This window comes from Protopterus annectens, chromosome 13.part0, assembly GCF_019279795.1.
Source record: "Protopterus annectens isolate FY-2018-M chromosome 13.part0, PAN1.0, whole genome shotgun sequence".
NCBI lineage: Eukaryota > Metazoa > Chordata > Ceratodontiformes > Protopteridae > Protopterus > Protopterus annectens.
Window position 1 is genome coordinate 267,524,133 of NC_056747.1, and position 13,154 is coordinate 267,537,286.

At 42.4% G+C, this 13,154-nt stretch overlaps 1 protein-coding gene across 3 annotated transcripts in view; it reads right to left on the reverse strand.

Moving 5' to 3' along the window:
• LOC122787231 (cAMP-specific 3',5'-cyclic phosphodiesterase 4D-like) overlaps positions 1 to 13,154 on the reverse strand; it is a 1,697,022-nt gene that overhangs the window by 95,353 nt on the left and 1,588,515 nt on the right. The window lies entirely within an intron of this gene.

Below are 13,154 nucleotides of genomic sequence, written 5' to 3' on the forward strand. Positions count from 1 at the left end.
TTCTCAGTTTTTGAATGTGTTTGTTTATAAGGGAAACTTTATGATTGTGCTCTGTGGGTAATAGGTATGGTGGGAGGGTTACTATTTTAACTTGTAGGCATGCTTTACGCTTGAGTAATATAGTTGGTAGAATATGTGGGGGGTGCATAGGGATGGTTCTTGAGCTGGTGGGAGGGAAGCTGAGTATGGGTGAGACATGGGTGGTGGTGTGAGTAGTAGTACAGTGGTAGTGGTTGAGTGGGGGAATGATGGAGCTTTGGTAGGATGTAAGATATGCAAGGAGAGTGTATGCAGTGAGCAAAGGAAAGGTATGCTTGTACATGTCAGTTGAGGAGGTGTGATAGTAGAGGGAATATGGAGGAGGTAGTGTTGGGTTAGCTGTGGTTGGCTATTGGAAAGATGGGAGGGTTTGAGTGCAATAATGGTGGGACCACTGGGGTGGAAGGGAATAGGGGCAGGGTGGGGAGCGGCGGGTAGAGACCCTGTTAGGTTCTTGTATGAGGGGCTGGAAACAATCACAAAGCAAGACAAGTATGTGTTAAGAAACAATCACAATTGACCAAGGACTGCTCTGAAACTGTAAGTCTCTTCTTAATTTCTCAGGTGGAAAACCAGGATAACCTTGTATCAGTAGGCTACTGTGGTCATAGTTTAAATTAACAAACACACAGTATTGATCAGTTATGGATACTATTTGCTAACAGAAGGGAATAAGAGAAAGTGGAAGATGTGTGTGGTGGTGGTGGTGGGGGGGGGGCTGCTTACAGCCAAAGCACAGTGCTCTCCAGGGGAAAATGAAGATTGGCTCAAACAGGTAGACACATACTCAAAGTTAACTGTAGCTGTTTGCACTCAGTTCAGACCCGGACTGTGCTTTTCTTATAGGAATGTTAAAGGTGGTACCGGAGTTGAATACTTAAGAGTGGTGTTAGGTCTAGAAAAGAAGAGTACAGAGAGGAGTAAGCATTCATAACTGTAGACATGTGACATTAATCTGTATGTATATTACCATTACAAGTTTCTTCACTTACCGCATGTGGCGTTTCATAACTGGAGTTGTAGCATTCATGTATATATATGTGTGTGTGTGTGTGTGTGTGTGTGTGTGTGTGTGTGTGTGTGTGTATATGTGTCTATATATGTTTGTCTTAACAGTAGACCCCAAGTAAAAAGTGACATTAAAGTATCCATTTGGAGAACCGTGTAGACACATTGTGTTCATCTACATCATAGTTTAAATTAACAAACACACAGTATTGATCAGTTATGGATACTATTTGCTAACAGAAGGGAATAAGAGAAAGTGGAAGATGTGTGTGGTGGTGGTGGGGGGGGGGGGGCTGCTTACAGCCAAAGCACAGTGCTCTCCAGGGGAAAATGAAGATTGGCTCAAACAGGTAGACACATACTCAAAGTTAACTGTAGCTGTTTGCACTCAGTTCAGACCCGGACTGTGCTTTTCTTATAGGAATGTTAAAGGTGGTACCGGAGTTGAATACTTAAGAGTGGTGTTAGGTCTAGAAAAGAAGAGTACAGAGAGGAGTAAGCATTCATAACTGTAGACATGTGACATTAATCTGTATGTATATTACCATTACAAGTTTCTTCACTTACCGCATGTGGCGTTTCATAACTGGAGTTGTAGCATTTATGTATATATGTGTGTGTGTGTGTGTGTGTGTGTGTGTGTGTGTGTGTATATGTGTCTATATATGTTTGTCTTAACAGTAGACCCCAAGTAAAAAGTGACATTAAAGTATCCATTTGGAGAACAGTGTAGACACATTGTGTTCATCTACATCCTTGCTGTGTCATCAAATGTTTAACTTTAGCTTTGGCACATCACAAAAAAATATCTACATCCTTGGTATATTATCAATCATACTAGAAATGGCAAAACATGTAGTTACTTGTTGTAATTTCACTGTAGAGTTACAGTATTTTGCATGACTGAAATCATTGCTATTATCTTTTATTTGCTATAAAACATGTTTCCAGATGTGTTCCAAGTAGCACAGTGGAGTATGTTCCCTGCTTCATGTCCGTGTGATGTCAGAGAAGTCATGGAAAAATTATGGCGGGCCTATTCAAGGCTAAAGTGCATCTTAGACCAGTAAGCTGAGATATCTAAACAATAATTCATAAGGACTCCTGTTGGACATGTCTTTTTCAATCACTTTTTTTGAGTGAGTATTACCCACACTTCTTAATCTGGCCCACTGAGCTGTGGGTAAAATTCTCACAGCATTCTGCCTCTAAGCAAAAATAAGCCTCATCTCATGCCCTTGTCTGCGGTATAGAAGGATGATATCTGACTGTGGCCCAGATCTCCTATGTACAATTAGTGGATTACGACAGGGAGGGTGGGAGTGAGCAGCTGTCGCTGATATGGCCATGCTGAGGTGAGGAAGGTGATTTTGTCTTCCCACTTAGCAGGGCATTGGGTGTTGCGCCTTCAGAGAGTGGGCCTACTGAGGATATGCTTCCCATGGTACAAGCACTAAAACTCAGGAGAAAGAAGTGTGTGAAGGCATGCATGTATCTTTGCAGTAGGCCATAGGGTTAGGAACACTATGAAGTTAAGAAATGAATCTGCTAGGTCTGGAAAACTTGTCTGCTTCCTTCCATCTGACACTTACCTTCCCCAGGGACTGAATGGGTTGATGAGGCCCTCCATCCAGGTAATGAATGGGCCAGAGGGCTCTCATTTCAGTTGTACCAAGACAGGACAGATTGGGTCAATCTGGGTTAAGGAAGAGGAGACCACGGGGGTGATTTACAAAACAATAATTAAATAAATAAATCATTTTTCTCTGGGTACCCATTGAAAGTCCAAGGACAGCAACCAGGACCCTCAGAATAGCAAGAATTAAAGTGCAATTACACAGAATATGAACAAATTCTAAGAGTGGAGCAGGTTGAAGTATTTCCCAACCATGAGATCTGCAAGTTATAAGGGTATGGAAGCACTCTTTAAATGCCTTCAGTTCCAATGTTTTTTTTTAATTGGATGTAATTTTTGAAGTGTTGGGACTTCAGTATCAGGAACTGTGCTTTCAACAGGGATGCCTCATCTCTAATGGAAGCATTCTTCCCAGTCAATTTAGGGTAGAATTCTAGGGATAAAATTCATACATCAGTTTCTCACGTGGCAGTGTTACTCGATAGCAAAGTACTACTGGCCCAATAAACCCACTCTTGCTTTATAACATTATTTAAATAAACATTATTTTCTGGATTGAAAAGGCTCTGTTGTATCAATATTAATTAATTTGGAACAGAAATTTTGGCTCCAGATTTTCACTGCTGTCTCTCCTCCTTTGCCATCCCTATACCCCCAACATCTAAGGAATTGCAGACCAGACTTGGCCACTTCCTTAATTACAACATTTTTCTCTTACTTTCTTTTCTGTTCATTCTCATTTTTACCCAGTAATAGCAAGCTATTTATAGCTATCTGTATATCTACCAGCTGTATACTGTAGGTAGTCATAACTCTAATCTGCAACAGGTGATGTTAGTTCCATACTTGAACGACACATTTAACATTTCCCTATCAACTTTCCTGGACTATGTTCAAGCCCTGAAATTGAATAATTAGGCACGCAATACAGCATGATGATAGGTTAAAATGTTCTCTTTCGGGGAAAATAAAAAAGCATGCTGCAACACACTACATGTTTCCGACTGTGCCTATTTGGATTTTATACAAACATCACATGAATAATGTGATAGGTACACAAAAACACAGCTGACATGTACCATATGCAAGTCAGACCTATAAATCATAGCAATGTAATCCATGAGACAATAAAATTTATCTTTCAAATGGTTGATGAACAAATAAAAATTTTCAAATCCCACATCAAACAGATAACCTTGAAAATATTTATTTAGCAAGTTATAAATGAGCCAGTGCCAGGAGATTCTAATTGATTTACACTACTAATATTCAGCATTTTTCTAATTCCTTATCATGTGCATTGACTCTATGATTTATACTGTGTATATTGGTGTATGTACAATCTCTTACAAACAATTTGAACCTTGTCCTCTAAAAATCTATACAGCCATACATTTTACTTTAATCTTGTCTGCCATTACAGCAAAAGTACAGTTGTGTACACTTACCATAAATGTAGATGTTCGAGTGTATTCACTGTTGCAGTCATCACACTTGGGTTATCTGCCTGCAGGTAGCCCTCAGTTGGCCCGAATACCAGAGACTTAGTATTTCTGCGTCGGATGCTGTCACTCCAGGACTGATGTCAGATTGTCAGGGGTATAAAAACAGGCAGCTGACATCATTACATCAGTTTTTCTTGCCCCAAATGTCAGGAGCCCCCCAAAGAGGGAGCTAAGTTATGGTGGGGAAAAGACCACCAGTAAAAGGTAAATACCAAAAACAATTCCCCTGAAAGGGGTGAGTAATAGCCATAGAGAGGACAAAGAGAGAGAGAGAGGGAGGGAAACCAGGACTGCAACAGTGAATACACTTGAGCATCTACATTTATGGTAAGTGTACACAACTGTACTATGTTCTTTGTGTTTCACTGTTGCAGCCATCAAACTTGGGTGGATTCCCAAAGCTGAAGAAGGGTGGAGGCAGTTAAGAAGAGTTAGAGCTGGCTAGTATGCCTTGCAGTACTGCTGTTGCAAAACCTGCCCTGGATTTGGAAAAGATAAGCAGGTGGTAATGCTTGGTGAAGGTGTGTACAGAACTCCAGGTAGCAGCTTCCAGGATGTCCCTGGTAGGGATTCCCCTGAGAAATGCTGTAGAGGTAGATGCCCTAGTGGAATGTGTTCTGACCCCCTGAGAGGTTGGTTTCCCATGGTGCTTGTAGCAGAAATGGATGCAGTGTGCTATCCATTTGGAAATTGTTTTGAAATGGCCTTGCCCTCTGCCCCCGTTGCAAAGCTGATGAGCAACTGGTCAGATTTTCTGAAGGGCTTACTCCTATCAAGGTAGAATCTGAGCTGTCTGTGCATGTTGAAGGAGTGCAGGATCCTTTCCCCTTTATTTTGGAGATTAGGGAAGAAAGTAGGCAAATGGATGGATTGGCTGAGAGCCACATTGGACACCACTTTAGGCATAAAGGAAGGGTTACTCCTAAGGGAAACTCTGTCAGCATGGAAAATAATGAAGGGTTCCACAGCCATGAGTGCTTGTAGCTCAGAAACTCTTCTAGCTGAAGTGATGGCCAAAAGCAGGGCTGTTTTCCAAGAGAGGAATTTTAACTCTGCTGATGCAGAGCTTTTCCAGTACAAAGTTAAGGTCCCAAGCAGGGGTGGGTGCTCTACTTGGCAGCCTTAAGTTGTGTGCTCCTCTCAGGAACTGTTTGATAAGAGGGTGTGAGAAGAGAGGTAGCTCAGTGTTGAAATGAGCCAAAATGACTGAGGCATGTATCTTAATGGAGGAGAAGGACAGGCCTTTGTGGAGTAAATCTGCTACATAATCCAGGATTAGAGGCAGAGAGGGCATTGTTGTGTCCTCTCCTTTAGACTGAATCCAGGAGCAGAACCTTTTCCACTTATCAGCATAGGATTTTCTTGCACTGGGTCTTCTGGCCTCGAGAATGATGTCCAGCACCTGCTTGCTTAGGGTTGCAGGGGTAGAATTCAAGGAATAAGGCAGGCTGCAAGATTTAGGGTTTGCAATTGTGGATGCAAAATCTGTCCCTCCTGCTGAGAGAGCAGGATTGGGTTCTGGTGTAGGTGCCAGGGTGGCACCGGTGACAGGCTGCGCAGGAGTGGGTACCAGTGCTGGCGTGGCCAGTCTGGGGCAATCAGAATTGTACTTGGTTTGTCCTGTCTTATCTTGAGTAATACTCTTGAAAGAAGAGGCAGAGGGGAAAGGCATAGACTGAGAGATTGACCCTCTGAAAAGACAGGGCATCCACTTTCCAGGCCCTACTGTGAGGATTCCTGGTGTAGAATTTGCTCAGCTGGTGGTTGAAGGGGGAGGCAAAGAGATCCACCTCTGGGGTCCCCCATTTCTGAATCAAAAGGTTGAAGGTGCTGGGCTCCAATTGCCATTCGTGTGGGTCTAGTAGATTTCTGCTTAGGTCATCTGCCAGTGAGTTTTGTTTGCCTGGCAGGAAATGAGCTTGTAGATGGACTTGCATATCCAAGGCCATGTTCCACAGGACCATGGCTAACCTGCAGAGTGGGTCCCCCCCTGCTTGTTGATGTACCACATAACTGTGGTGTTGTCTGTTTTTATTAGCAGTTGTCCTGGAAGCAGTAGGGTATGAAAGCTGTCAGAGCATTCTGCACAGCTAGCATCTCTTTTTGGTTGATGTGCAGATGAATTTGACTTGGGCTCCAGTGACTTTGAATGCATTTGCCATCCATGTGTGCTCCCCAGGTATAGTCTGATGCTTCTGTGTTTAGGGTCTGGGCGGCATGGGTTTGAGTAAAGGGCAGCCCCTTGTTGTGTTTGCATGCTTCTGCCCACCAAGGAACTCTGTCCTTAGACAGGGTATGATAGGAATGACTGTTTCCAAGTCTTGAGAATGTTGGCACCAAAGATGTTTTAAGTACCATAGATGTTTCCTCATATGCAGTCTTGCATATGGAATTAGCAGTATACATGAGGCCATGAACCTTAGAACCTGCAGTATTTTTCTTGCGGATAGCTGGGTTCTGGTGGCCATTTGTTTGAAGTAGGCTGTCAGACAGACTTGCTTTTCTGAAGTGAGGAATGCCATCTGGGATGTTGTGTCCAAGCTTGCTCCCAGGTATACAGTCTTTTGACTGGGTGCCAGTTTTGATTTCTTTTCATTGATGGTGTACTCCAAGAAAGTGAGAAGGTTTTCCACAAATGTCAGGTGCTGCAACAGCAATTGCTGACTGTCCACCTGAATCAGGCAGTCGTCCAAGTATGGGTAAATTTGGATATTTCTCTGCCAGAAGTATGCAATGGCTGGAGCCAGGCATTTTGCGAATTCTCTGGGCACAGTAGATAAGCCAAAGAACTAAGCAGAGAACTGATAATGCATAGATCCTGCCCTGAAACGTAGACACTTCCTGCATGACTCCCTTATGGGGATGTGCAGATAGGCTTCCTTTTAGTCTAGGGTGAATAACCAGGCATCCTTGGCTAGCATAGGAAGAAGCTATTGCAGGGTAAGCATTCTGAATTTTGGTACCACCAGGAAGGTGTTGAGAATAGAAAGATCCTGGAATGGGCACCAACAGCCCTCTTTCCTGGCTACCAGGAAGAGTCTGGAGTAGAATCCTTGACCCCTCTGTTCTACTGGAACCAGCTGAATAACCCTGATATTGAGCAGAGAAAGTAGTTGGCTTTGAGCCTCTGCCCACTGGTTTGGAGGAAGGTCTGGAAACCCACTTGGGGTTGGCAGTGAGTGGAAACAGAATTTGTACCCCTGGGATACAATGTTGAGGACCCATCGGCCCTGTGTGATAGACATCCAGTTTCTTGCATGAAGGGCATGTTTTCCTCCTAGGGGCACAAGCAATTGGGCAGGGTGGGGGAGTGGAGTAAAGAAGTCATTGTGAGTTTTTTCCGTAAGGAGGTGGCTTACGACTCCCTGTTTTAGGGGTGGGGCACTCCATTACTTAGATCTCTGCATACCCTGAGACTGTAGACTAGGTGGTCTGTTACCTCTGGATCTGGTTTGAGAAGGCCTGGAGGGGGCTGGAAAAAAACAGTGTTTGGAAGGGCAATGCCTACTGAACCTAGGGGGTTGCACTTGTAAGAATTATTTAACAGAATGCACAGACTTAGCTTTTTCTTCCATTTTTTTGGGTACCTTTTCTGCTTTGTTGCCAAACAAACTGTCCTTGTTTAGAGGAGCGTCTAGTAACTTAGATTTGACATGGTCTGGCAAGGTCTGTGACTTGAGCCAAGCATGTCTTTTCAGTCCAGAGCCAGTGACTGCTGCCCGGCAAGATGCTTCTAGGGTGTCAAAGCCACACTGCAAAGTATGCTTGCTGACCTGGCTTGCAGAGTGCATAAGCTCCTGCAAATCTTTATCTTCTGCACAGTTTGTAAAGTTTGCCACTTTTTGTGTAATAAGTTCCATAATATGTTGCTGGGACTTCAGCATGTGAAACTGACAATTCAATGCTCTAATAGCCAGAGTTGCAGAGGTATATACCTTTTTACCCTATCTGTCCAAGGCTCTGGAATCCCTGTCTGAAGGGGTGGGATTCTTGGCTGTAGTTGCCTTGATACCTTTAGGCCCCTGGGAAATTATCTCTGGGTCAGCAGTAGGATTCCTGACAAGAAATTTGTGAATGTCAGGTACTCTGTAGCACCTGTCTGGTTTCCTAGGGGCAGGAGGTAAAGTTGTCAGGAGTAAGAATGGATTCCATAAAAACATCATCAACAACATCCAGGACAGGGGGGAATTTCTAAAGGCCTGTGCTGAGGCAACTCTAGGAATTCTCTGAGTCTCTTTTTGGACTGAGGATAGTCTTGGCATTCCCAGTGGAAATGCTGTCTTAAGGTATGCAATGTTTCCTCAAAAGAAAAATCCTCTGGAACGGAGGCAGAGGGAATGGATTCCTCTGCATCTGAATCCTCATAAGCAGATAAGGGCATGTCTTCATAATCAGAAACCTCAGACCCATTCGACTCCTAGTCTGTAGAAGCTGTAGGGGACTGGTCTCTTTTTCTCTTAGCAGAGTAAGGCAGGCTGACTTCCTCTAATCAGAGTAATAAGGTCTTCAGCCATTCTGAGCATTTGTTTTTGTGGCATGGGAGCAGGTGCATGCGCTTTGGTTGTCGGTTTTCTAGGTGTAGTGCATACTCTGGGCCTAAAAAACTCGGTAGTTTTAGATAAAAAAGAAGTTGTTGGTTTGAGTCGAACATCGGTTGAGCAAAGAACTGCCTCAGAAGCAAGTACCTGCACAGCGGCTCCGGACCCATCCAAGGCAGAGACATCCGCAGGTTCCATAGTCAAAGAAGGGTCTCGCGGCATACTGGACTCTGAATGGGTCTCAGTAGAGGCCTGCGAATCCATTGAAGCAGGCATCAGAGGCTGCAAAAGCGCCTCATTGAGTACCGGTGGACTAGCGACTAGCTTAACGGAAGCGTCGTCAGCAGCTTTGGACCTATGCGGTCTGTCTCTGTCTTTATCCTTACGTTTTTTCAGAATATCGGTAGTCGGATGGCTTACCGAAGCCATTTCAGAATACGGAGATCGAGAGCAAAAGAACTTAGTGACAAAGAGAGCCCGATGATGAGTGGTTCGGGTGTTAAACAAGGCACAAAACCGACAGTGAGAGGTATGTCGTGGTCTGGGCCTAAACAGGTGACGCAGTAAGAATGAAAATCTCTGTGAGATATTTGCTTTCCACAGGCAAGACAATTGTTAACTTTTTCGGACATTGGTCAGAGCAAGAAAAAAGGATTCCTAATGTGCTACTTAGCTTTAGAAGACTTCAGGATTATTCAATTCGTAAACAAAAATTCAGGTAGTGGCCAACTGGCACTTGAGACCTGCTTCTGCTTCAGGCTCCTCAGCAAGAAAGGCTGATGTAATGCCATCGGCTGCCTGTTTTTATACCCCTGCTATCAGTCCTGGAGCGACAGCATCTGACGCAGAAATACTAAGTTTCTGGTATTCGGGCCAACTGAGGGCTACCTGCAGTCAGATAACCCAAGTGTGATGACTGCAACAGTAAAACACGAAGAACATCATCAAAGTGACCCCGGCTTCAGGAAAGAAACAAAAGCAAAAATGTTGAAAAGAGAAGAGTTAAAAGCAAAAAGGAATAAAAACAGAAAGACCTGGAAACTGAATGTGAACTACAACACAATGTATATTACTAAGGCTGTGAAAGTTCCCCATATTGTTGTCCTATTTATTCTAGCTATGTAGTAATGCAACAATGAAGAACAAATACTTGGTTCTTCCTTATCAGAACCATATCATATCCACAGTGTTGACAAATAGTGTATACATGTTGGCTTGGAGTTTTGGACAGATCTTGCCATACTGGTTTGACTGGTTTGGAAGAAGGTCTGCTCTCCTTCACAACGTTATTTCTACTACTGCTCATGTTTTTATTTATTAAGTTATAAAGTTATATCTTTTCAAGTCTTTCGTTGGCAGGATTTTGAAGTTCGTACAACTTATAAAGCAGAGCTGTTGTATGTAGGTTTTTGAACACACAGACATACACATACATCTATATATTATATTTCAACATCTATCATTTAGTACATTAGTATAAACATTCTACCCCATAACACAAACGTACATAAAAAATAGTGAGCTTTTTTAAACGAGGAAGATAAGAGAGGCAATTTCTTATGTTACAGAAAATGATGCAGTGATCCAGACATGTTGTAAAACCTGTCATAGGAGTACCAATTAAAAAAAACTGGGCAGGCTCTTAGCTGACAAAAATATGTTCTGCATAATATTACAGAAAACTTTCAGGCAGTTGGAAGTTTACCATTGTTTCATTTCATAGGACTACACCGTATGGCAAGGTGTGTTAAGTGGAATATTCCAGGGGTCTACAGCTCTTGTATTGACTTATACCATGTGAAGACTGGGAAAATTAATGTTATGTCAAAGCTAACAACAGCTGCAGTGTCCCTAATGTCTAGTAGGACTACTCATATTGTTCTTCAGTACAGTCTCAGAAATTTCTTCAAAACATGTGACTGTGTCACTACAGACAGAAAGTGAATGCCCAAATGGATGAACGTAAAAATCTTGGCAGTGCAGGTTTTAAAGTCATGCATCTTTACTCTTAGATGTCGAGAACCAATGAACTTCTAATGGCTTAGTGCTTAAAATGATGGATAAACAACTCACAAACAGGAAATGTATGACTACATTTCATGGAAACACCAACCATAGAAGCTTCCTGTCTGATGTTTCCATTGTTAAGATATGTGATTAAACATTCTTAGATGGTACTAGAGGAGTGGTAGAAATGATAGTATAGGGAAAATTAAGTTGTTGATTGTCTTTCGGCTTTTCCAGGTAAGGGGTCGCCACAGCGGAACTCCGGTCCGCTAATGATTGGCAGTAGATTTTTACGAAACGCCGAGGTGCCAGCTCGACGCCCAACCTTCAACGAAGGCACACCCATTTACGCAGGCACGTCTTTCGAACGCTACCCAACCATGGGGAGGACATGCAGACTCTACACAGAAGGCACTCCCAAGCCAAGCCGAGAACTGAAAGGGAGAACCGCTTGCTGTGAGGTAACAACACTATCGCCGTACCACCATATATAGGGAAAATTAAGTAAGTGCAGAAATAGCAGTAAACTGACACAAAGTTTTGCAAATGTAATGCAGTCGTAAAAGCCTAGGATAATGCTTTAAAGGGACAGAAACCAAATTAGAGTGGAGCATGCAACAACTTAAGGGGAGACAGCAGTTTATGTGTTAAAGTAACCTTGCAGAAAGTAGGGTATCTCAGCGAGGTGCAATTCTGTTGGATGCAATGAAGGTCAGAGAAATGGATCTTTCAGTCCTCAACAAGCCAAATGTAGTGCTATAATCAGAATAAGTATATCAGTGGAAGTACATGCGCATGCCAAAGGGCTGACATTGCAGGCAGCACCATAGCTACTGCAGGGACTGGAGCTAGGCTAAAATCAACAATTGTCTGATGGCTGCCTAAATTACAGCCTCTGTGACTAACTTGTCACCATGGGAAATGGATGGGTTGCCCAAGTCATGGGAAGGCTGATGTTTGGCAGGCACTAGGGGAAAAATAAATTAAAAAAAAACACAAGCAAAAAGGAGCATGATAGAGACCCTTAAATTATAAATGAAAAGAGAAGAAGTCCTTCATTAGGAAGAAAAAAAAAAGACGCAGCAAGTATGAAATGAAACATGACTGAGAAATGCATGACAGATTAGGCTGCTAAAATGTGTCTGTCTCTGCAAAGAGTGACTTTCAATGTCACCCTGTTTTATAGTGGCATGTTCTCGTAGCTGCACCTGGATTAAGCAAGAGTATTGTGCCTTATACTGTTGGTGTCCAACAAAGCAGTTACTGGGAACTTCAGACCCTCTAGAGCTCCTGCATTACTACATGTCTATATAACCATGACTGAAATAGATGTGTGAAGAGGTTTTGACCCTCTATACAGACAAGTAAGCACATTTGAATAAATGGTTGCCATAACAATGAGCAATAAAAATATGGTCTGGTAGTTTATTAGGGTGACCTTCTCACCCTTTCACTTTCAGTAAGTAAATAGCCACGAAGAATTTACAATTGTCTATTTACTGCTGGTCAGGAAGGATTTTAATTGTTTCTTTATTGGTGGTCTAATAATGTGATACAGTTAAAAATTACATTAGCAACAATATTTCATTAACAGGTTACTGCTTTTGCAGCCATTGACAGACAACCACATTCCCTGCTTAGCAACTGGGAAATAATTTAAATTGTTGAGTCTCACAATGCCAAGTCCTGGAAAGTGACGACTGAATGACTGCAAATCTGGACAACAACATACAAATCCAACATTGACATTCTTGGACCATTTACAGGCATGGCAATCTTGTAGTGGATATATAAAAGTTTGGGACTCAGCACTGCAAGTCTTGACATTTCATTAGGAGCTCAGTGACTGCAAGTTATCTTCCCCCAGGCAGTCATTATAAGAGAGGTCAAATAAGTAAATTTTAGGGTAAAAATGTCAATGTTAATTGCCATGCTATTACACCTGTTACTGATATCTGTTAAAGTCTGGACAATTAACCACTGACTTTTATGTTGACTACTTTAACCACATATGCATTTATGTATGTGTCTGTTTCTGCTTTTTAAGGACTGTACAAAGTTTTACAGCTGAATTTTGTTATAACTAACAGGTTAAGAAGTCTGAATGCTATGAATTGGTCTGAGCACATAAGCATTCTACAGCCTTTGTTTTTTAATGACTGAAACTGTATGTTTGGTTTGAGCATGTACACAAGTTTTCTCTTCCCCTTTTGGATGAATAATTTTCACTGCATCCAAATGCATTTTTGTTACATCAGAGGCAAAGGGGAAAAACATGCAAACATTCAAAACTGGCTGAGATGTTTGCAATGTGACAACAGATATCAATGACATGGCAGTGAATAGCAAACAATATAGAGCAGGCACGACAGGAAAATAAACAAAAACATATTCAAAGGCAGGACAAAACAACATGCCCAG